Below are 25143 nucleotides of genomic sequence, written 5' to 3'. Positions count from 1 at the left end.
CGTTTCAGTCATTGTTAAATCTCTCTTGTAGTTACATTTCATTTTTTGATATTTTTTTCTCTATTTGATCAACTTGTTTTTCTTCTTTCATTTGCATCTGAAAAAAATGGCAGGAGGTAAATTGAGCCTTTAAATAGGAATTTAGTTTGGTTTCCATGAAAGGCTGTTGTACTGATTTCCTTGAGTTATATAATCCTTTGATTTTTTTTTCTTTTTTTCCAATTAATAGAAGTTGCAGGGAATTCATGAGAATGGATTATGCAGCCAGGTATTGATGATAGGTTCGCTACCAGTGAAGAGTGTAATATTCTTAATAACTAATATATTAAAATGCAGATGTATCATTGTCCTCATTAAAAAGTTTAGATTTCCTTTCACAAAGGCTAAATCAACAGAATCTAATAGTTTTAGATTTATTTTAAATAAACCTCTAAATAATCCCTAAAAATTAGAGTTGACAATGATTTTCTATTAATGTGTCTCTCTCCATGAGTGCCTGGGGGTAAATCTTTCATAGACATTCTGAAAAGTGCATTGGGCTTCCTTCTGTAGTGTCTTGACAAAATAGTGAGACCTTACCGGTGGAGTTCAGAAGAAACCTTCCATCATCTCTGCTTGGTTAGATCCATGCATTTTGTGCCTGTTTGGGGAATGGTAATATGATGGGAGTTTGGTTTGAAGGAATGGTGGGTCAGACAATGGAAGAACTTCAGAAACCCTTAACGGGAATTGTTAATATGTTAACTTCTTAATAAGTTTAAATGTCAAACAGTTGCCTATTGAGATTAATTGTAGGCTCTGAGGTAGGAAAGGATATGATAAAAGCAGTGTTTAAGGGACATTATGTTAACCACTTTTGGAAGTAGATTGACAGAAAAAGGGAGAGAAGTTATCTGAGGAAGCAATTACAATTGATATTTATTAAAGTATGGGTTCTGTAAAACTCTGAATTCTAGGTTATAGCTCTAAATGTAGCTGAAATGCTGTTGAGTATTAAAGGGACTCGAATAGATGGAGAAGAGATTGTGAATAAAAAGAACTCTTCCAGCATAATAGAGCATTCTCTAACTTGTGACAGCAACCAGTTATTTCTAAAACAATTTCAGTGTCAGGGTATAAACTTTTTTTTTTTTTTTTTTAATTTTAATAAGGATATTGTGTTTATGCCCCATGTGAATCATACTTAAGTAATTCAGACATCAACTCCAGTTCTCCCAGTAGCCTTTTTAGTGCTAGTCTTTCAACATTCATCCAACAAATATTTATTGAGTGTATTCTATCATGCCTTGTGCTGGACACTGGAAAGAGTGTAAACTAGCCAGTTCCTGTACTCATGGAATTTATTGTCTAGGAAAGGAGAGTAACCGTGATTAACAAGTCCCGTTTGTGGTTAAGTATAGCAAAGGAGAGGTACTGGGCACTGATTATGTACCATAACTGTTATTTTTCTAAGACCCGTTATAGAAGGTCATGTAAAAATAGGGTCAGAGTAAGAGTACTAATAACTTAGCAAAATATTAACATCTGTAATATATTAAATAAAAGGAAAATAACCATGTTTCTCTGGTTTGGTCCCTATCTACTATGTGTCCCTAGACTTTGTGCAACTCCCCACGAAAAGTTGTTTCGCTTTGTGTGTCAGCTGCTATGCTCTGTCTCCTTCTCCTCTTTCCTTAGATGCAGATGGTGACCTCATGAATTTCTTGCTTTTCAAAGTGGATATTAGTCTCCCCTATATAGCATTCATTGGGTTACTTGAGATTACAAAGCAGTACTGCTACTTGTACCGCTGACTTTATAAGGTGTTTTTTTTTTTTTAAAGCTCCTTTTATATTTATTGAAGCCTCAGTTCCTTAGGGTTCTGCCACAACTTTAGTGGGGGTTAGGGGAGATGAGGACTAAAGTTGTGTTTTTCTTAGGTTAAATTGAATTCTTTCCTGGGGGGTTCTGTGTTGACTCACAAAGAGAGATCCCTTGGGAGGATTTTCCCTCTAGAAGTGTCTGAATCTTGTGATCAACACTCTAGAAGGTCCTAACCTGTGATCCTCTCTGCTGGAGAGGAGAAAGGATGCAAAGATAATAACACGTTCCTGCTTTGTCATCTCTTGCTGTGTTACAAACCACCCGGAGACGTAATGGTTTTAAAGAACAACAGTCATTTATTTTGCTCACATGTCTGCAGTTGAGGCTGGGCTTTGTAGGGCCAGGTCACCATCTGCACCTCATGTGGCAATGGGAGTAGGGTAGGGGGGCGGTTGGAGGAGCTACTTCAAGATGCCTCCCTCATGTTCTCGCTGCCTGCTGGGAGATCATTGGAGACTATGGGCTGGGGGCTTGGGTTCCTCTCCATGGGCTGCTTGGGCTTTCTCGTCACAAGGTGGCTAGGATCCATCAGTGAACATCCTAGGAGACAGGAAATAGAATCTTCTAGTGCCTTAAAGTTTGGGTCACAAAGTCACTTTCCATTATGTTCTGTCAAGCAGTCACAGGAATCAGATTCAAGGGGAAGAGACATAGAACTGACCACCTGGGAGGAGTGTCAAAGAATTTGGGGATAATGTTTCAGAAACTCCAGAAAAGTGATACTTACTGAGCCCTATGTGCCAGGATTACTATTTAGGACTTTATGGAGCTTATCTCATCTATCCTCAGCAGTCTCCCTTGAAGGAGATGTAGTGTTATCTCACTTGAAGGCTCGTGGTTAAGAAATGTGTTCTGTGTCACACAGCTGATAAGTGTGGAGCCAAAACTTGGACCCAGGCCTTTCTGACTCTAAGTGCATCTTCCTAACCACTCTCCTGTACAATGTAGTGGAAGAGAGCTGTGCAATGGCTACTAATTATAATGCAAGGCAGGCTTGTATATTGGAGTAAAGCATAAATGAAAGAGTTTTAATGAAGATGGATGGCTTCTGGGAAGAGGTGGCATTCCAGGAGTCCTTTGAAGAATGATTAATTTCTAGAGCAATTAATAATTAGAGCAATGAGAAGTGGGTATGAGTCAGAAAGACAGCATGAGCACAGGATGTGTGTGTGCTCTGGGCAGAGTGAGGAGGTAAGGGGGCCTGGAGCACAGGCTATGGACTGATGTAGTAGGAGCTGGGACAGGCTCTGTCAAGGAGGTTTTGAAGGCCAAGCTGAAACATCTGTGTGACTAATAGGATAGACAGGGCAGAGTCCCTAAAGATTTTTAAGCAGGGAAATGGACTGACCCTGAGGCATTGGTTTTCTTTTTTTAAAAAAATACATTTATTTATTTATTTTTGGCTGCGTTGGGTCTTTGTTGCTGCACGCAGGCTTTCTCTAGTTGTGGCGAGCGGGGGCTACTCTTCATTGTGGTGCGCGGGCTTCTCATTGTGGTGGCTTCTCTTGTTGTGGAGCACGGGCTCTAGGCACGCAGGCTTCAGTAGTTGTGACACGCGGGCTCAGTAGTTGTGGCTCACGGGCTCTAGAGTGCTGGCTCAGTAGTTGTGGCACACGGGCTTTGTTGCTCCGCGGCATGTGGGAATCTTCCCAGACCAGGGCTCGAACCCATGTCCCCTGCATTGGCAGGTGGATTCTTAACCACTGCACCACCAGGGAAGCCCCCAAGGCATTGGTTTTCAAAGTGTGGTTTCCAGGCCAGCAGCATCTGCATCACCTAGGAACTTGTTAGAAAAGTTACTGTGTTAATTGAAAAAGTCAGACAGAGAAAGACAAATACCAAATGATTTCACTCATATGTGGAATCTAAAACAAATGAGCAAACAAAAGAAAAACCTCATAGATACAGAGACCAGGTTGGTGGTTACCAGAGGGGAAGAGGAAGGGCATTGGTGGGTGGGCAAAATGGGTGAAGGGGGTCAACTATATGTTGGTGGGTAACAACTAGATTTGTGGTGGTGATCACACTGTAACGTAGACAGATGTTGAATTATAATGCTGTACACCTGAAGCTTATGTAAGAAAGACATGCAAATATTTAGCCCTGCACTATAGACCAACTGACTCAGAAACTTTGGGGGTGGAACAAGGTATATTCTCTGATCTCACAAGCTCTTCGGGTGATTGATTAGTGCTCAAGTTTTAGAACCACTGATCTAAGGGGTAGGTGGACACTCACTGTAAAGCAGGTATGTTTTATGTAACATAAAATCAGGGTGCACTTAAATCCCTGGTGCTGATTAATATCCCTGAAAGCTGGAAAGGCTTTCTGCTCAGTAAGCAGAATGGCCAGCAAATTGGTGGCTATTGCTGATTCTAGTTGTAAAGAGACTTTGATGAGAAAAAGACAGCCAATGGCTGGTCTCAGGACAGCTTCTCCAAAAGCCGCCATCAAGTGACTCAGCCCAGACATGTTTTCAAAGAAGCTGTGGGAATCATGCTAAAGGAGCTTTTGTGAATTGTTGGACTAAAGTAAAACACATTATCAAGACATTAAGAACTGTGTGTAAAAAATGGATATTCTGTTACAGTCAATGTGATTGTTTTATTTACTTCTTACACCCCTGATTGTTCCACAGATGATGTGAGGTGGCTTACAAGAATAAAAACAGCAAGATGGAAAAATATAAGTACGCAAAAATCAAGATTAGGAGTTAAAACAGGGGCACACAAGCCTTGTAGTTATAAGACCCTTTCCTCTAATGAAATCTTTCTTGGGGGCCCAGTACATAAAACAGAAGCTGAGCCGCTGAGTTGAAGCAGAAGTTGGGGTTCTGTGCTGCCTGATGGGAAAAATAAAACAGTAATGGGCAAGTTACATGATTTGTGTTGTTCATAAGGAAAACTGCCATGGCGGTCACTTCCTCAGGGAAGGCAGACTCTTGGTTACTGCGGTTGAAAATTTCTGTAGTGCCTCTTCAGATAGGAGGTGTTTTCAACAGTGTCCACATAAAATGTGATAGCTGGATGTAAATGACTGCTTTTGCCTACCATCCAGAGACGTAAGTGAGAGGCAGGATGCTTAGGTGAGGTAGCCAGGGTGGAAGTGAAGGGGGTTGGGTGGTGGGAGTGGGGCAGGGCAGCAGTGGGTTAATGCACAGCTTCCCTGGGGGTTTGCTGTGAAGGAGGCAGTCAGTAGACCCTCTAAATAAGCAGATGGGCTGTGTCACCTTCACACCATTTGCCAGTGTGATCTCATATCATTTGCTGCTGTTCCTTGTTTAATCAGTTCATGTACACGTTTTTCAGACTGAACAAGTCATTTATATTCAAATATGGTTAGGCAAAGCAGTAGCTCTAAAAATTTGAACATGGGACAAAAAAGTGTGAAAATGGTTTATATCGGTGTTTCCAAAAGAAAAGGAGAATTAATGTTAAATAATTATGGCTTATAACATTTTCTAAGAATGTCTGATGACTGCCTGTAACGAACATTTTTGTGTCACAAATTTATGAATGTCCTTTGTAGTTTAAGTACTGTTAGTTGACATTAAGCACTTGTATGTACCACATTATAGCACTGTAATAATTTCGCTAAATATTTCCTCTAATCAACTGACTTCAGTTTGGAAGTTCATAAGTTTGAAAGCTTATCAGTTTTCCACATGCTTGGTTTTGGACTTTCCAGTTCCCTTTATTGTACTTTTCATGCTTTGAAGACCAGTTTGTGCCACATTTTTTTCCGGCACACCTCAAATGGTTTAAAATGTTACAAGCACTTTGGTAACCCTGCAGTCTAGAATTTCGTTACTCATTTCTTTTCTTCCTGCCAGTGGATTGTGTATGGATTTTTATAGGGCCTTGTTGCTACTCTCTGCTGTGTCTCTAAATGGATAGTATGTTTTCAAATTGAACTAACCAGATATAACTTGGTAAATATTCACTATCATTTTTGCTTCATAGCAAGTTAGGCTACATTACCTGAACTAAACTAACTACTGTACCCTGACTAAAAATGAGAGTATTTTTAGTGAGACAAACAAGCTAGCTTTTAAATCTTGACATTTTTAACAAAAGAGTGAAGATTCCCCAATAGGAATAATAATGGAGAAGCTTTTAAACATTTTTATTAGTAAAAATTATTAGAATTGGAAGTTTATACCAGCTTTGTAAAATGTAACAATTTACAGGCTATTCAAATGTCTCTTCATTAATCATTGTCCTAACTGTATAGATAACATTATATGATATTTTAAAGCCACAGTTTTTGTTTTGTTTTTGTTTTGTTTTTGTTTTGTGTATGATCTATAGGACCCATATGGGATTAGTCTTTCTCTATGACAGTTTTCCTCACTAATAAGTGAGTTTTAATTCTTCATGTACTAGAAAGTTATACTACTTTTTCTTAATAGAAGCATATATCATTTGATAAATTCTGACTTTAAAATTCATCCATAATCTTATCCCCATAACATAGCTGTAACTAGGTTATTCAACACAGTTTTTTTTTTTTTAACACAGTTTTATATTCTCCATTTTTATCAAACATTTTCAATATTTTTAGTGGGCCTAGTGCTTATCATTTATAGCCTTTTTAACTGTACTGTATTTCATAGGCTTGAAGAAGTAAAACCTAATTATTCCTCTATATTCTCTCATCTGCAGCTTTTCTTTTAGTGGTGGGCAGGGACGATTTTCAAAATGTTTAATAACACTACACAGGCACCAGTGAATCAAGAATGCCTAACTAATTAGGACACATGACAATCGTTACACCATCTTATGCATACTGGCTGGACAAGAGCCTTCTTGATGGGTGTCTTTTGGAAATGTTTTAGCTTGGAAAGGCTTCCACGGAGATGTGTAGTCCAATCAAATGCATTTGCTGTAAAACTCTGTCATCGTAATGCGTCTTGGTAACACCTGTTAATGATTTTAGGCTGACCTATTCGTATAAACTAAAACCTGTAATTTAATTGGGTGCACTTTTAAATGACGTAATTTACAAAGAATTTTAAGTTATGCTATTTAAAATAGCATGTATATTTTCCGAATTATTAAAGCAATACATGTTCTTTGTAGAATACCTTTAAAAGGCACAAAAAAGGAAACTTTATCATCATTCAGAAGTAACCAGTTTTCTCTGCATTAATGAGCCTACATAGTATATTTCTCTCAAAATGGGATCATGCTCTACGTAATAATTTGTTTAACCTGTTTGTTTTCTCAGTATACTGTGAACATGTCACTAGATATTTATCAACATTGTGATTTTTAACCACGGTATATTTGATGAAACCTCAGTTGCTGGAAAGCTCCGTACCCATTTTAGATTACGGGAGGTATCATTGCAATTCCTCCTCTCCAGATCCCCCCAGTTCCCTCCTCTCAGTTTGCCCCATTCACTTGGCAAAAAAACCCCAATGCTTGCTAAGTTCAACTCTCTGCCTACCTCCTGTTCACACCCATAGGGTAGTACAGGCTGGAGAAAGACCATCCCACCTTGCTGACTTGACTCGCTTTAAATTCATGACCATATGTGCCTCTCGTTGGCCCTTGGTTCTGGTTGGCAGTGATAGCACATTTCTTAGTGCTTTACTCGCCTGTTCCCCTAGATTCTTTTACACTTTCTTCTCCTTCTGAGACCTTTCTTCAGCACCTCCTCCCTTTGCTTCATTCTCAGCTGCTTTCAATTTCACTGAGAGTGTAGAAGCAATCAGAAGGAACTTTCATCCTCTTTCACTGTCACATCGACCAACTCACAGGCATCTGTACCCACATACTCATTTTTCCTCCTCTCACTGTGGAAAGACTACCCATGTTCCTGGCTCAGGCTCAGCTGGCCCATGTGCACCCAGTTCTGTGCCTTCTCAAATATTCAGGGACACCTCTTCAGCAGTTATCCCCATCCTTCTGTGTCATCAGATCTTTCCTCAGATTGGCCCTGCCTCCCACTGTTGCTTCATTGCTTTCTACCATGTTACAGCAAAACTCCTTGACGTAGTTGTGTACCAGCTGGTGACATTACTTTTCTTCTACTCTCCCTTGGACCTACTCTCATCAGGCTTTTCCTAGCGCTATCCCTTCCAAAAGTCAACCCCATTTTGTAGTTGTCGGGAAACAAAAAAAAGAAATCAAAACAAACCAAAAAACAACTTTGGAGTAAGACTTGGTTCCTCTTTTTCTTTCACACTTTCCGTATCCAGTCTTTGTAAATCTTGTTGGCACTAACTGTAAGATATACGTACAACCTAACTGTTTCTCCCATCTCCACCGACACTTCTCTGTATTAGTTTCCAAGCCAGAGTGCTCCTATTAAAACAGGAGTCAGATCATGTCACCCTTCAATTCACATCCGTTTAGTGGCCACCTTCCCTCTGAGTCAAAGGCCAAGGCCTTTCAGTGGCCTCAAGACTGCGTGATGCGCAGCCCCCCGCCCCAATCTCATAGTCCCTTTTCCCGCCTCCTCTGCAGCTCTGTCGGCCCCCTTGCCTGTTCCGCCTTGGAGCTTCTGCATTTGTTTTCTCTGCCTAGAAAGCTCTTCTGAACGGACCTGTGGCCTCCTTCCCTTGCCTTTGAAGGTCTTTGCTGAAATGTCATCCATCCTGTTTATATTGCCACCCTGTCAACATCGCAAGTGGTCCCCTTCCTCCTCTCTTGCTTTATTTAGGTCCATTACACATATTACCATTTGAGATGCTATATATTTTTACATGTTTAAAATACTTACTTGTTCGTTTTCATTTTCCCACTAGAACACAAGCTCCTTGAGGGCAGGGATTTTGTTTTGTTTCACTGCTTTATGGCGCCTGGCTCGATAAATATTTGTTGAATGAATTGATTTAGATGGACTCCAAATTTCCCCTGTGAAATAAACATGTACTTTTATATCAGAGAGGTTAGATTAATGAATATTGTATAGAAATAGACGTATCCTGTTTTTACTTTTTTCATGTCATACCAGAAATACTCATTTTTGATTTTAGGTTTATACATTTTTTTGCTCTTTTCTTTTTCCATAGGTGATAGAGCCATTGGGGAGGACAGTTTTTTTGTATTGCTTTGTTCTGGGGTGTTACTTGAGTCTGCATTTCTCGGGAGCCTGGAGTACTTTCCTATATTTCATGGTGCCTTCTCCCCACCCCCTCTTCACTCTGTGGTATATAGAGATTAGTTAGTGGTTAGTGTGGTACCATGAAGCCTGCAAGAGCACTTGAGAAATTGTGCTCTGATCAGGTGTCCCTTTTCCCCTGTTCACCAAGCCAGGGGAGCTGTTGGTTCTTTTATTTATTCTCTGCATGTAGCATTCCTGCCATTTGCTGTTCTGGTTGTGATTCTAATGGCAGCTACTTCTAAATTGTTACTGTTGTGCTTTTTTCTCTTTTATGCCTTGATTTTCTATTCTTCTGTACTCCATCATTTTTCAACCATCATGCCGGAAAAAGTGATCTTTTATCTGACCACACCAGTTAGAATCTGTATGTGGCATATAATCATGTATTCATCAAGCCTGTTTTTTGTTTTTTGTGTTCTTGAGCACGTCATTTCTGGTGGAAAGAAGGGGTTCCATAGAAAGTCTGTCTTCTTGTATTTGAGACTTAATTTATCCTTGGAGAGGTATGGGACAGACTATTCTAGGCTCCTGAGGCTACCACCACATTGCCATTTGATGTTTGGAAGTTGCTGTTCTCTCATTAATTTTCTGGCACAAGTGTCTATAGAGTGTTCTTCATTCTCTGTAGCTAAGCTGGTACAAGTCTGAAATGTTCCAAAGACTTAATGAAAGGGTGAGGATGAAAGGGAAATAAAGACAGAGTAGTAGAGTCTGAACGAGCAGCTCTCAAGGTGTGGTCTAGTTTCCCTAGAATCCACAAGACCCTTCTAAGTAGTTCAGGAGATAGCAACAATTTTCTTAATAATAGGAGACATTTTGTTTTTTTTTTCACTCTCATACTGTCATGAGTATACATTAAGAGTTTTCCAGAGGCTTTATGACATATGATTTTGTAACAGATCAAATGAAGAAGCAGATATGAAAATCGGGCTGTTTTCTATTAAGCCAGACATTAAAGAAATTTGCAGAAATATAAAACAATGCCATTTTTCTTTGTTTGATTTGGAAAATACAGTGATTTTTTTCCCATAAAAATTCGTTTATGTTGACATTCAGTGGCTTTATTATTGTCTCAAAATAAATTAATGAATAGATGTTAATTTTGTGTCTTAATTTTTTTTAAGATAAATAGCAAAAGCTACAACCTGCATAAACAAAAGCTCTTTGGGTCTTTACTAATTTTTAAGAGTATACAGGAGTCCTGAGATCAAGACCTTATAAAACCACTGGTCAGATAATTTGGGCTCGTTCACGTTCAGCTGTGTCCTCCCTAGACCCATTCTTCCTGCGAAGCCCATGCTGAGAAGTCTCTCTTGATTACGTAGGGTTTGCCCTCACAACTGAAATTTCCTTCTGGAAAACTTAGCTTTGTCCAATGATACTAGAAATAATTGCCTACAGGAGAAACCCAGACTCCTTTCCAAAGAGAGCGAGCCATACTCTTTGCAGCTGCAGGAAGCTATAACTGTAGAAGATGCCGGTGCAGGATCCCTGGCATGTGCTTTTAAGTGATGCACCTGTGTGATGATAATTGACATGTGTGGGGAGGGCGTGGGAAGAGGGCAGGGGAAGAATTTTTTTTTTTTTGATCTTGTGATGTGCCTGACCTCAACTTGACACTTGGGATACTGACAGGAATCAGAAATATCTCCTCCCCTTGAGTCTTTGACAGAGGTTGGGTCTTGCCAAATGTTCCGCTTTTCACAAAAGAAAAAATTTTCCCCTTCTAGCCTATTTCTGGAACTAGAAATGTTTCGAAAGCCTATGGGTTCAGTAAAGCTGTGATGCTTAGTTGTGGTTTTGTACTTTTCAGTCTTCAAAAACCTTTAAAATATGCCCTAAATATTTATGGAATGTATGAACAGGTGTTTTTGTGTGTATGTGTATATACTTGTCCGTATATATACATATGTGTATAAACATATGTGTTTATTAATTTTTATACTCCACATAAATTGGGAGGAGTGACTCAGTTGGGAGAATAATTTGAGTCATAACTTTAGAAGTTTAGACTAATCGGATTTGATTACTTGGTAATTTATTATTATTATTATATAGTAATTAATGGTCATAAAATATTTTATAGATAAAGCCTGTTTTTAAAACCATTTTAGGGTAATTTTGTAGAAGTAAAGATGGGGTACTCTGTGGAACACTGAGGTAATAGTGCTCTAGGTGATAAAGCTGAGGTGTAGGGAGATGCAGCCACGTGACCAGGGTCCTGCAGGGTTTGGCAGGACTAGTACCGAGCGTAGAACCAAGACCAGGCTCTAGGTTCTTGCCCATCTATCATGTGGCTCCTAAAGTCAGAGGTTTGATCTTACTTCTTTTTTAGATAGAAGTAGCATTTTTATTAAATTAACCATGTCGCTGACATGCTCACAAGAAGATATTAACAAGAGTCAAGTGCTTGGATCCCATTAAAGTGAGTACTTTACTAGCATAATGAATATAATGATTTGTCATATTATGTGTGTTGAAGTTTTTCACTTACTGTGATACCTTTAGCTGTTACTAGAGGATTTTACTAAACTACAAGATGCATTATTAAGGCAGTTGCGGGGTATTAATGCAGACTTTGCCTTTATTAGCTGTGTGACTTTAGGAAATTTATTCCCATGCCTTCAGTCTCAGTTTACCACTCTGATAAATGGGGTATAAAATAGCTCTCTTAATGTGGTTGTCAGGATTTAATGAGGCTATGTATATAAACTCTAACAGTAATAGACCTTATGATGTGCCAGACAGGGAGATGGGGTGAGGGGAACAAACTGGGGGGAAAAATTACTAATTGTGACCAGATTTTGTATTAAGAGAATAATAGGCAGGTTCTTATTTTAGATAGGGTGGTTAGAAAAGGCCTGAAAATGAATTTTAATGTTTCTCTGGGAAATGACCATGACCTGGTGGAAATTGCATTTTGGAGGATTTTTTTTTTTTAAACTCCCATTTGGAACATTAGTATACATTATATAACAAGAATGTGGAAAACACTTTAAAAAAATGAAGAGATTCTAAATAATAAAATGGTACAGTGGTTCCCAGATGCTTCTTAAATGCTTATTATTAAAAAGATTTATATAAACAAGCCTAGAGAAACTATAGTTAAGTCCTGAAATCTTTATTCTAGTGCAGTTTCTTTCAATATTTTATATGCCACTGTTATCATTAACATTTTGGTAAAAGCAGAATCAAAGGTGATATATAAAAGTTGAACCCCATAAATGAAATAGTAGTTTTTGGAGAATCTCTGCATCACATCTTCCAAGCTGGATCACTTGTTAAGTACCTGGCCATTTGTTTAAAAAAAGTCTGAATTCGGATATATAAATCCTTTTAGTAGCTAGGATAGTTTTCAAAGATTGGGCCTGTGATTAATGCAGAGTTAATACATGTTAATGAATTTTTAAAATTCTTCTTTCTATTCTTTTTGTAATGATTGAATCGTGTCTAAAGGGAACAATTGCCTGTAGTCTAAGTTGCACCCCCAAACAAGGTGTCAGATACAACATTAAGCTCTTTAATAATATTAGCATTAGAGACCATGCTCCTGTTTTGTGCTATGTATTCTTTATAACATTCCCACATACTAGATGGGAAACTGCAGCTCAGCGGGTCAACTGTCTGCTGATCGTAGTGGCAGATCTCTGATCTTTGGGCTCAGAGTCTACTTTTTGTACATTTCACCATGGTGGTAGCTCACACCAAAGGTGGACTCTGGTGCTTGAGAGGGTTCGTAGAAAGCAGTAAACTGCTGAGTGTTTGTAGAAAGCATTAAACTAAGAATCTTGTTACCTGGTGCTTACCTTTAGGTAGAGTCTATGTATCTCCCCTCAGGAGACTGTGTCCCTTAGACCCATATTACAGTTATCTCTTGCCACATAACACACTTTGCCAAAATTTTGTGATTTTAAACACTGATTGGTTCTTGTCATGATCTCTGTGGGTTGGCTGGGTTCAACTGGGCTAGTGTGAGGGATAGGGCAGTAAGAGGTGAGGCTGGGAAGGCAGACAGACGTCAGATGATGAGGGACACTGTGGGCCACAGATTCAGGTGGATGTCCCTTTCTAGGTCTTTTAGGCCATCCTTTTTATACAGGTAGTTGGCATTTCTATAACTGGGAGAGACTGGTTAGAGCCATTGACAGGAAGAGTATAAGAGCAAAGAAGGTAGCCAGGGTATACCAAGACAAGAGAAGTAGAAATCAGAAAGAATCTGGAAAAGATGCTGTCAGAGAGGATTCATGGTGGTGAGAAAAGTTTGTGAGGCTAGCAGATATTAAAAAAGAACATTTTGTTGGTGGTAGCAGGGGGGGTGTTACCAAAGTGTGGAGTTCAGTGCCTTGTTAATGAGAAATTTTTTTGGTTGCAAGTGAGAGAAACCAAATAACTCCCAAGAAATAGATGGGCTCATGTAATTGAAGAATTACAGGAGTAAGTCTAGCTTTCAGGTCTGGCTAGACCCAAGGACTCAAATGATGTCAATCAGAATGCAGTCTCACTCTCTCCATTTCTCAACTATGATTTATTTCTTCAGGTTAACTCTACTCAGGAGAAGACTGGCTCTGGTTTCTCTGAAAACTACGACATTGGCTGAATTGGAGGATTAGGGTGTCTTCTACAAGAGTTACATTTATTAACCTTCCCAGCTGTGTTCTTAAAGATCACCCTCTTCAGTTTTAATACAAAGAGAAACATAAGGGGGAAGACACCCCATGAAATGATAAAAATTTAGCAGCATTACACACCTATTAGAATGGCCAAAATCCAAACACTGGCGATACCAAATGCTGGTGAGGATGTGGAACAACAGGAATTCTCATTTATTGGTAATAAGACTACAAAATGGTACAGTCGCTTTTGGTACTCCAGTTTGGAGGTTTCTTACAAAAATAAACATATGTGGACCATACAGTCCAGGAATTGTGCTCCTTGGTATTTACCCAAAGGAAAACTTATGTTCACACAGATATTTACAGAAGTTTTATTCATAATTTTGAAAACTTGGCAGCAACCAAGATGCCCTTCAATAGGTGAATGGATAAATAAACTGGGGGATATTTATGGAATATTATTCAGTACTGAAAAGAAATGAGCTGTCAGGCCATAAAAAGACATGGAGGAACCTTAAGTGCAGATTACTAAGTGAAAGAAGCCAATCTGATTCCAACTACACGAGATTCTGGAAAAGGCAAAACAGAGGCAGTCAAAAGATCAGTGGTTGCGGCAGGGTTGAGGAGAGAGAGACGAACAGCTGGAGCACAGGGGAATTTTAGGGCAGCCAGCCTACTCTGTATGATGCTGTAATGGTGGGTTTATGCCGTACATTTGTCCAAACCCATAAAATGCGCAAGACCAAGAGTGACCCCTTGGGTAAACTGTGTACACTCCTTGAGGATGTGTCAATATAAGGTTACTAGTTGTACCAGATACACAACTATGGTGGGGTTTGTTGCTAATGGGGGAAGCTGTGCCTGTGTGGGGGGCAGAAGGTAGATGGGAAATCTCTGTACCTTCCTCTCCATTTTGCTGTGAATCTAGAACTGCTCTAAAAAATAGTCTTTTTCAAAAAAAAAAGTTAGCAGGTTTTAGCTTGCTAATGCAAGAACATGGCTTGTGTTTAAAACCTGAAGTAGCAGGAAGAAGTAGAAACATCACCTTGGTAATGAAGCCTCCTGTGACCATCCCTCTGACCCAGACTTAGCCTGGGTAGTTTATAAGTGGTATATAAATTATCCTCTTTTACTAAGAGCGACAGAACTGCACACTTGTCATTGTGTCAGGCAACATGCTATGCACCACACATTAATTATCTCTTTAAACCTTACAACAGTCCTATGACTTAGGTATTATCTCCATTTAACACATGAGAAACTGAGGCTTAGCGTGGTTAGCAACTTGGGAGAAGTCACAGAACTAGGAAATTTTAGAGCCAAAATTCAAATCCAGGCAGCTGGAAACCAGAGCCTCTATCCTGTACTGAATTATGTGGCTTTGCCTCCCTAGAATCTTCAGTCTCTTTCCAGATGCTCAGGCAGACCCTCTAGCTCTAAGCAAGGAGAGCCGTGTGAGTTACTGTGCCCATTTTCTTGAGGACAAGGTACCCTCCTGATAACTCACTGTGGTGTCCCTGGGGCTCAGAGGGAGGTTCGCTGCTACAAGCACCATTCAAATGCAGCTTCACCCGTCCCTTGTGGGAGGCTGGACGATTAGGGCATCCATCCACGCATGGCAGCTGGCCCTCTTGGGTTCAGAATTCCACCTGAGGATGTGAGCATCATAAGCTGTCTTTCCTTTTATTGATGCTGGCAATTACCTGAAGAGAGGAGGAAAATGGGAACACTGTTGTATAACTCTGAAGCATTCCCAAGAGGCAACTCTGAATAAGTAAAACCTGAACCTTTTGCTTGTGTAGCTTTTAAAGGGCCAGAATTATTTGGTTCTGAGAAGATAAGTAAACCCAACCTAATACCTTCCACGTGGACCAAAGAATTAACGCTCCTGTGTTGAAAAGAAAATAGAACAAATTATAAAATCTCATCACTTCTTGAAAGCGACAGACTTGAATGCTGTAAATGATTTTTCTCCAAATGTTAAGATGGAGAAATTTATGACCAACACTTTAGAAAGTAATGCTTGTTCATTTTAAATGTTAATTTTATACAGTACTTCTTTACTAAGTTGACATAAGTAAATATTCTTTCCCTTAAACTGTGTACTTACCTTACATTCTTACAACTTAGCATTGACATTTTAAATTGCTTCTCATGCGGAAGAAAAGAGAGATCAGCTTTATATCTTTTCCTAACTGGAGTGGATCATAAGAATCTTGGGTAGGGAGATAAAAAGGAAATTGGCATAAGTTCCTGTTAGTTCAGAATCAGATTGTCGTCTCTGTTTTTTGGAGGTATTGTATTTTGGATTCTTAAGTTATATCACATACTCTTAGCCAAGTATATGTACGAGATACATTCTAAAGACAATATATTTGATTGAGCCACCATTAAGATGTCATTTCCCTTCCTCCCTTCCTCCCTTCCTCCCTCCCTCTCTACCTCTTTGAATACTTTCAATGGCTGAGAGTAAGCTGTGTGCAAGGTTGTTACTGATTAGCTTTTTTTTTTCCAGTTGGAAATTCTTAATCAGAAATCTTTATTTCAAAGTAGCAAAGCTAGTCATTAGCACTATTCAATACTAACACTATTGTTGTACATTTAAATTAATTCATAAAGAATTCATTGTTTATTGTGTACTAAGCTCAGTACTCATGATAACCAAGAGTAGGGCCCAGTCTCTACCTTGTAGTTTACAGCCTAGCCTAGGAGGAGAGAGAGGAGAGAAGGACTTTCAAGCAATCAACTGTGTTGTGTTGGAATCGCAAATGTTCAGCGAAGACCTATATACAAAATACGGTGGTGGCACAGAGAGAAAGGGTTCAGCATTGGAGGATCAGGAAAGGCTTTACAGAGAAAGACAAACTAGAACTCAGTCTCATTGGAAAAATACAGCTTACCAGCTCTACATACAGTGGCATGAAACAGCATGGTGAATTAAAGGCCTGTAAATAGTTTTGTAGTTGAAACTTGTTTTAAAATGTACCCAGGATTTGTTTTAATCAGATATGGTAAGACACAGACATGGCAATGACGGAAGAAGTTTTTATACTCAGATCCTGAGAAATAGAAGGCACGGCGTTGCCACACAGGGCCACGTGGGGAATCACCAGGGTCGGTCTGGAGGCAGAAGGAGCAAGGAGAAGGGATGGGCAGAAAGCCTTTTATTATGGTTTCTGTGGGAAGGGATGGGTAAGGTGACTAGTTTGAATAATTTCAAAAAGCTCCAGGAGGTAGGAACTGCCCCTTGTTGGCTGATGCCTGTCCCTGGAGTGATTAGGACAGGGGATAGTGGGTTTAATGAGGGAGAGTTTGATAAAGGAGGTGATAAAGGCAGGGGAGGGGTGGGGCATGGGCTTCAGGTTGGTTGGTTTGCATATGAAAGGCACATTTGCAGAAGAGTAATTTGCTATCTCTACAAATTGGCTAGCCCTGAAAGGGACTGTCTTCCCCTCGTCAGTGAGGCCTCAGATGCTAGAACAGCAAGAATACGGAAAATAAGAAAATATAGTTAATAAAAAGCTTAGGAGATGAAGAGGAGGAGGGTGGGTGGTAGTATGTAAAAAAAAACAAAAAACAAAAAGAAAACACGAGAGGAGAGACAATAAGGGGTCAGCTCATGGAAGACCTTGATGAGGGTTTGTGCTTCACTGTTACATAATAAAGAGCTCTTGACAGCTTTTGAGCAATGCAGTAATACCTTCGACCTGCATTTTGGGGTAGTTCTTCTGGTCAGCAAAGAGAGATTGATTGGAGAGGTATCAGGCCTGGAGATGCGGAAACCAAGCAGGATACTGTTGAAAGTGTTAGTGAGAAAGATGACAAGCAGCTAGAGTAAGGCAGTGGTGCCTGGGATGGAGAGGAGGTGATAAATGTGAACAATATTTAGGATGTGGCAATGATAAGTCTCGACTGATACGCTGTGGGAACGAGAGTGGTGAAAGTGGCATCTGCCGACACTCAGGTTTCAGGCGAGTTGTGGTGATGCCACAACCAAGGCAGAGAGTGTGTGAGGTGAGAGGTGTTTGGTGGAGAAGATGAAGACTTCAGTTTGGTACCTACTGATTTTTCTGGGCTGGAAAGACCCAGGGTAAGTTATTTAGCGGCAGTTGAATTTAAGGGTCTGTAAGAAGTAGTTTTGATCACAGAGTACTGTTTGTGGCAGCTTAGAGATAAAAGGAATTAGAGAGGGAAAGCAAAGCATAGATAGAATACATAACCTTAGAGAGGGGCAAAGAAATGGTTTCCTTTGAAAAAGGTCATAAGGGAGGGAACAGAATTTTGAGAGTGCTGTGGGAAAAAATGATCACCAGCATGAAGAGGAAAGCAAGGCTTGAGTGCCATGAGGGGGATATGGGTGGATTAGGAGCACAGAGAAGGTTTGGAATGTTCATCATGGAACCAGAGACACATGGTGAATAGGCCTCCTCCGAGCCAATATCATTCACTGAACCTGTAGTAGCCTTGGCTCCTTGGGCCAAGGTGAGTTTGGAGACTTCAAATGTGTATTGGCTTTAAAATAAGCTGTTGGGTGTTTCAGCACAGTTCAGTCTCCTGAGAGACACAGATGGCAGATTCTAGGTGGATCCAAGCTGATGGTACTGAGAAATAATGGCTTGAAAAAACAGAAGCATCTGGACAAACATGAGCTCTACACTGCAAGGAGAGAAAAAGTGGTTGGGGAGTGGGAGATGAGCTGAGGGAGAAGGAAGGCTCTGAGATCTTGGCATGGTTACGATGAAGTCCGAGGACATGAGGATGTCGAGGGAGGGTTCTGGTGAAGGCTGCTGGAGCTAAGGATATTAGGAAATCGTGAGCTCTGATCCTCCTGTTCATCCACACAATTCACGGCCTCCTGGATGATGGCAGAGTTCTCAGTGAACAGGGGACACTAAAGTTGTAGAGAAACCATTTTATCTTTTATCTTTCTCTAAGTGTTGGAATTTAAAATGAAAGTGTCCTAACTGGCACATATTTCATCCACAGTTAGAATTATACCTTACCTTACCCTAAGGTACATTACTTATAAAAAAAAAAAAAAAAAAAAAAAAGCTTACATGTGGAAACATCATTAGCCTTTTCCTAGCCAATAGGATTCTTGGACTATTTGGTAATCTAGGCTGTTCATTCCCAAAGAGTAGTTCAAATACAAGTTCCTATTATCTTGTTGTGAAACAAAAACAATGATTACTTTTTCAATTCATTCAGACTGAGAGGTGTTTATTTCCTGGGAGGAGCAGGCAGCCTCCAGGCCATCGAGCCAGGGAAAGAGTGGTGCTGATGCTGCCTGTGGGGCTTTGTGATGAAGGAAGAATGAGCCGGTACTGTTGGAAAACCATCAGCAGTTCAGTGACTTTTTTTTTTTTTTTTAATATTTATTTATTTATTTATGGCTGTGTTGGGTCTTCGTTTCTGTGCGAGGGCTTTCTCTAGTTGTGGCAAGCGGGGGCCACTCTTCATCGCGGTGCGCGGGCCTCTCACTGTCGCGGCCTCTCCTGTTGCGGAGCACAGGCTCCAGACGCGCAGGCTCAGTAGTTGTGGCTCACGGGCCTAGTTGCTCCGCGGCATGTGGGATCTTCCCAGACCAGGGCTCGAACCCGTGTCCCCTGCATTAGCAGGCAGATTCTCAGCCACTGAGCCACCAGGGAAGCCCCAGTTCAGTGACTCTTAACGCCTCCCTGGGCCCCTCTCCTCTCCTTCCAAATAACGCATCAGCTCTGAGGACAGCATTCCTCCCAGTGGCTGTATGTTTCGAGTTCTAATTCTTTACTCTTATTTTCAAATCTGGTTCTTGACTCGAAGAAGAGGAAGAAAGGAAGAGGAATAACAGATGCATAGTGTGTTTTGCTGTGTCTCTGTCCTTTCACTCAGACGTGGGCACACAGGTTTATTAATCCTAGGGTAGGTTCTTAATGTGTCATAGTGCTGATGATTGACCTTAGAAGATATCCACCGAGCACTTGCTCGTGGCCTCCTAGCGTGACTTTGGCTCAATAGAATCGTAGCAAAAGCACTGTAACGTAGATCACCTATAGAGGTGCATTTATTCCATTATTATCCTCCTGGACATAAAGAGAATTTGATTGCCTTTTGTACACTCCATATGTGTTGTGTGTGTGTTTAAAAATAATCTGTTGTCTGCTGGGGTCATTTTAGCATTGAGAAATAGTAATAAAATTAAGATGGTACTAAATCAACTTCAAAAAGAACTGTTTTGGAAATGGGCTATTAAGATTTTTCCTTGCATAAATTGATTTTTTGGTCATTTTGGTGGACTTTTCTGTTGATACTGTTACTTATATGTAATGGAGTAGGAGTTGTTTCTGTGGATGCCAGGCTTGATCTCAAGTGCACGTTATCCTTTACTTCTCAAACACACTGTGAGTATCCATGTGCCTGGTACCAATATTTAAAAAGAGACTACACAGGCAAAGCCGTGTGTCCGTCCACTGGCAAGCATGATGTTGTTCTAGAGGCATCTCCTAAATGCACAGCTGTATCAAGTCAGCTCAGACAACTATCATGATGCCTCAGCTGGACTCTTGACAACTCCTCTTTTATAAGTTCTGGTGCGCAGTAAGGTCAGTCAGTTCGAGGGTGGGGCTACTGTGAACCAGGGCTGTGGATGTGATTCCTATTTGGGGCATTTACTCTGGAGGCAGTTAAAGTATACCCACATCCTTTCCTGCTGGCTAGCCAAATGGGGAGACAGCCGCTTGCAACAGTGGTTGAATGAGCGCGTGTGGATGCCCATTCCTCGTCCTATAGCTCCTAGGGATGTGTGTCTTCCGGGAGTTTGATAGCATCATCTGATCTTGTATTCATCATCAGATGAGAATGACTGTCTTTAGTATGAATGATAGTGTTGTCTACTCTGGCTGAGAGACTGTGACCACGGGCTTTAGTTCTACTTAAACAACACTCTGTCTAACCGACCAGAGTTTAAGAACTGACATGTTTTTGGCAGAGGGGGCCAACCTTAGTCCCATCCTAACTTTGTTATTTTTGCTGTTCTTATGTTCTCCGGGAATACTAATGGGAGACTAAGGGTATTAAAGGACAGAAACAGATGCCTTCAGTAGCTGCTCCAGGATAGAGAGGGTGGGAATGGCAGGGTCCTGACCTCCTTCCTGCAGCAACCTCCAGCGAGCGCTGTCATGCGCCACCTACACAGAAGAGTGGTGTCATCTAGTCTGAGCCCACAGAGGCTTTCAGACCCGTGCTCACTTTCACTAAGAAAGTGGGTGGCATAGCTTGGAGAAGAGAAAATGGATTTTTACAAGAATAGGCTTTAAAAATAGAGTTCAGGTTTACTCTTTTCAGAAATTGATCATAGCCAGTCATAAATCATGTTGGAGACTCTGGAAATGATTATCATTCATCTTGGCCTAAACTCCTTTGGAGGAGATGCCACGTTTTAACTGTTTCATAATGTGTAGCACATGCTTACAGTATTCTATAATTTATTCTCTATTACAGACTATTTAAGATACACTACCCCCTCCCCATCCTGCCCACAAAGCAGAATAAAGAAGACAAAGGCAGCTGATTGCTACAGAAAAATGGCCCATGCACAGACGTTGCCTGATGAATTCTCATTGAATAAATGATGTAAAGCAAAAAGAAAAGTCTAGCAGAAACATAAATAGTTGAGCATTTTCACCAATGTGAACCAACACAAACCTCTGATAAATGACCTAGTCGATTTTATATTAGTAATACCAAACAACCTATGCACCACAGTTAATCGTGTATAAAGTATTTTCACAGCTGTTGTTGCATCAAATGCAATGAAGGAAGACAAAATTGCATGGTCTGAAATGGATTCTTACCCTCTTCCTGCAAATGACACTTGTCCTGCTGAGATCTGCCACTCCCTTGAATAAGATCAGCTCTTCCCCCTCACCTTTTCCTTGCTAGGTCCCTGACTCTGACTTGAGAGGAGCTAGGAGTGTCCGACCTGAGGTTTGCACATCTGCCACTATCTGTGGGGCACACACACCGTCTTTTATTGCTGGCATGTGATGAAGTTACCCTCCAAGGACGCTGCTTTCTCCCAGGGCTGCCCAGTGATCTGTGTAGTGAGTGAGCCTTTTCTCGCAGCTGCGGTGGTTTTCTGGTTTGCTGCGAGGAGTACAGGAGGTACATTCTTTTAGGGACTGGGGAACATTTAATGGTGGTCAAATTACTGACGGGGTTTGAATAAAGACTGCTTTCAAACTGTCGACATTCCATTTCCCTTGATGGTTGTTGATACGGAGTGAGTCATCTTCAGCTGGTAGACGGTGAGAATGTTGAGATCTTTCTGTTTATGTTTTCCAGATGCTCAGCAGGCCTTGTGATTGGTGAGTTCCTCTCAATGACCAGGGCTAGTTCTGTAGGGAGGTGGGAGGGGATGCAGCACTGAGAGCAAATCGTCACCACCATTCTCTCTCTATGTCCTGGGGAATTTTATTTTTAACTGAGTCAACTTATGTTTCCTGCAGCTCTTAAGAGGGACCATATTTAAAATTTTTAATCACAACCTCTGCTCACAGAAATTATCTATTATATTGTCCCCAGGAGACAACACTGCCTTTCTTTGTTTTTCACTTTTTAAATTTTTCACGTGGGGATGTTTATGTTAACACTGTTCCCACACCCACTACTGTTTCCACATTTCTTTGCTTGAGTCACAGATAAGTAAGCATTTCCGGAATTATCATATTGGTGAACTACATTATTCCCAAAATACTGAAATCTTTCAAGGAAGCTACCTTGCTTTCTCTTGAGGTTCTCTTTGTTTGTTTGTTTGGATACCTACTTGTATGTTCATCTTAGACAAGGCTTTTAATGCTGGTTTTGTTTTTCTTGCTTTGAGTCAAAAGTTCTAGGTGATTAAAGCCAAATCAGAAAATGCTTCCGTGTAGCCATGATAATGTGAATAACATGCAAACGGGGGGAAAACCTGTTTGAGAATTTTCAGAACAGGAATTTGGTCCAGCAAACATGAAGAGTGTACCTGCCAAATCCCTGCCAGTGTGCTTGGTACGTGAATATTCAGTACCCAGAAGTGGTAATTGCTTCCCTGGATAGTATCAGACCACTCAACAGAAGCCTTATTTTTCAAACACTTGTTTTAAAATCAATGGTTGAGTAAAATTTTACTTTCTTTTTAATCATCAGAAGCATATCTTCTTTTTTTAAATTTTTATTGGAGTATAGTTGATTTACAATGTTGTTAGTTTGTGCTGTACAGAAAGTGAATCATTTATACATATACATATATCCACTCTTTTAGATTCTGTTCCCATATAGGTCATTAAAGAGTACTGATTAGAGTTCCCTGTGCTATACATTAGGTTCTTATTAGTTATCTGTTTTATATACAGTAGCGTGTATATGTCAATCCCAATCTCCCAGTTTATCCCTCTCCTCCCCTTCACCCTTGGTAACTATAAGTTTGTTTTCTACATCTGTGACTCTATTTCTGTTTTGTAAATAGGTTTGTTTGTACCATTTTCTTAGATTCCACATATAAGCGATATCATATGATATTTGTCTTTCTCTGTCTGACTTATGTCACTCAGTATGACAATCTTTAGGTCCATCCATGTCGCTGCAAATGGCATTATTTCGTTCTTTTTTATGGCTGAGTAGTATTCCATTGTACATATGTACCACATCTTCTTTATCCATTCTTCCATTGATGGACATTTAGGTTGCTTCTATGTCTTGGCTATTGTAAATAGTGCTGCAATGAACATTAGGGTATATGTATCTTTTCTCCAGATATATGCCCAGGAGTGGGATTGCTGGATAATATGATAGCTCTATTTTTAGTTTTTTAAGGAACCTCCATACTGTTCTCCATAGTGGCTGTATCGGTTTACATTCCCACCAACAGTGTAGGAGGATTCCCTTTTCTCCACACCCTCTCCAGCATTTATTGTTGTAGAGTTTTGGATGATGGCCATTCTGACCTCTGTGAGGTGATACCTCACTGTAATTTTGATTTGCATCAGAAGCATATTTTCTTACAGATGTTCTAAGTAGTCTGTTTACCAGAAGCTACTCTTTCGCTAGTTTACTATAATGCAACAAACTTTGATAGGTTTTTTGATGGTTATATATTTTGTTGGAAAAATTCTACCAATTTATTCAGTATCTAGAAATTTTAGAAAACAATATGATTTAGAGCTTCAGCAAATGAGTGGCTAGTGTACATTTGTTATTTTAAGGCTACAAATAGAATATTTACATGTTGACATCTGAATTTACCCTGAGAGCTGAAAAACACATCCATTAATAAGGCAAAGCTTATAAAGTTAATGGCACAACAGTATCTCCTTTCTGTAAATGTGCTGTTTGAGAACACATCATTGGACTTACGTTAGAACTGATTTCATGTATCAAAGAGTGGTATTGAAATAAGATTCTATTGTATTTTGTTCTAGGTCTTTGTATTTTGCTTTGTAATCCTTTAAAAAAATCTCTCAAAGGACTTTATATCTTCTCTATCCCTGGACTGTCATATTCATGTGCATTTCTGTAAGTGTCGGATGATGAGTTCATTTCCATCCACGGGCATGTTGATTCTATTTTACTGCACATGTAGCATCTCATGAGTGCACCCTCAGTGCTTGGCCTTCCACTGCACTGAGGGGTGTCTAGAATAATGGACCATTAGGAGCACAGGGCTTTTCCCTTAAGGAGTATGATGCAACCGAAGAGGCAGGATAGTTCTAAGTGTGTGAATGCACACATGAACACAATCACCCAGCATGCTAGAAGCTTGATAAACTTCTCCTGGGAGCTCTAAATAACATGGTGACTTTGGCACTGGCCTCCCAGCTTCTCATTTCTCTGATGAGATAGGCTAAAGGATATAAAAATAAGCAAAAACTTACAAGCTAGAAAGAATTTCATCATTAGTAAAATGGTAGCTATCGTTTATTTTTTTATTTTATTTTATTTTTTTTTTAAGGATTATTTATTTATTTATTTATTTATTTATTTATTTATTTTTGGCTGTGTTGGGTCTTCATTTCATGCGAGGGCTTTCTCTAGTTGCGGCAAGCGGGGGCCACTCTTCATCGCGGTGCGCGGGCCTTTCACTATCGTGGCCTCTCTTGTTGCGGGGCACAGGCTCCAGACACGCAGGTTCAGTAGTTGTGGCTCACGGGCCTAGTTGCTCCGCGGCATGTGGGATCTTCCCAGACCAGGGCTCGAACCCGTGTGCCCTGCATTGGCAGGCAGATTCTCAACCACTGCGCCACCAGGGAAGCCCGTAGCTATCGTTTATTACACTTGCAGTATTGTCCAGGCACCCAGCTAAGTGCCTTACGTGCATTATTTCATTAATCCTTCAAAACAACAGCGACAACTCTCTGGGTTAGGTACTCTGTTAACTTCATATAACTGGAGAAGACCCAGGGGAGTAAAGTAACCAGCCCGAGTGTACATACCTTGGAAGTGGCAGAGTCACTACTCACATCCTTTTTGTCTGATCTCTGAGCCCACTCTCTCAACTGTTGTACTTCCCATGTCCTGAAAAATAAAGGAATATCTTCTA

The 25143-nt window shown here is 40.3% G+C and overlaps 1 protein-coding gene across 3 annotated transcripts in view; it reads left to right on the top strand.

Annotated features, from left to right (window-relative positions):
• The window catches only part of CTTNBP2 (cortactin binding protein 2), a 156459-nt gene that overhangs the window by 22929 nt on the left and 108387 nt on the right, over nt 1-25143 (top strand). The gene's annotated exons all lie outside the window — the stretch shown is intronic.

This window comes from Balaenoptera borealis (assembly GCF_965194805.1).
Source record: "Balaenoptera borealis genome assembly, chromosome: 7".
Classification (NCBI taxonomy): domain Eukaryota; kingdom Metazoa; phylum Chordata; class Mammalia; order Artiodactyla; family Balaenopteridae; genus Balaenoptera; species Balaenoptera borealis.
Note: the sequence above shows the minus strand (reverse complement) of the source record. Positions and strands in the feature narration are given on the sequence as shown.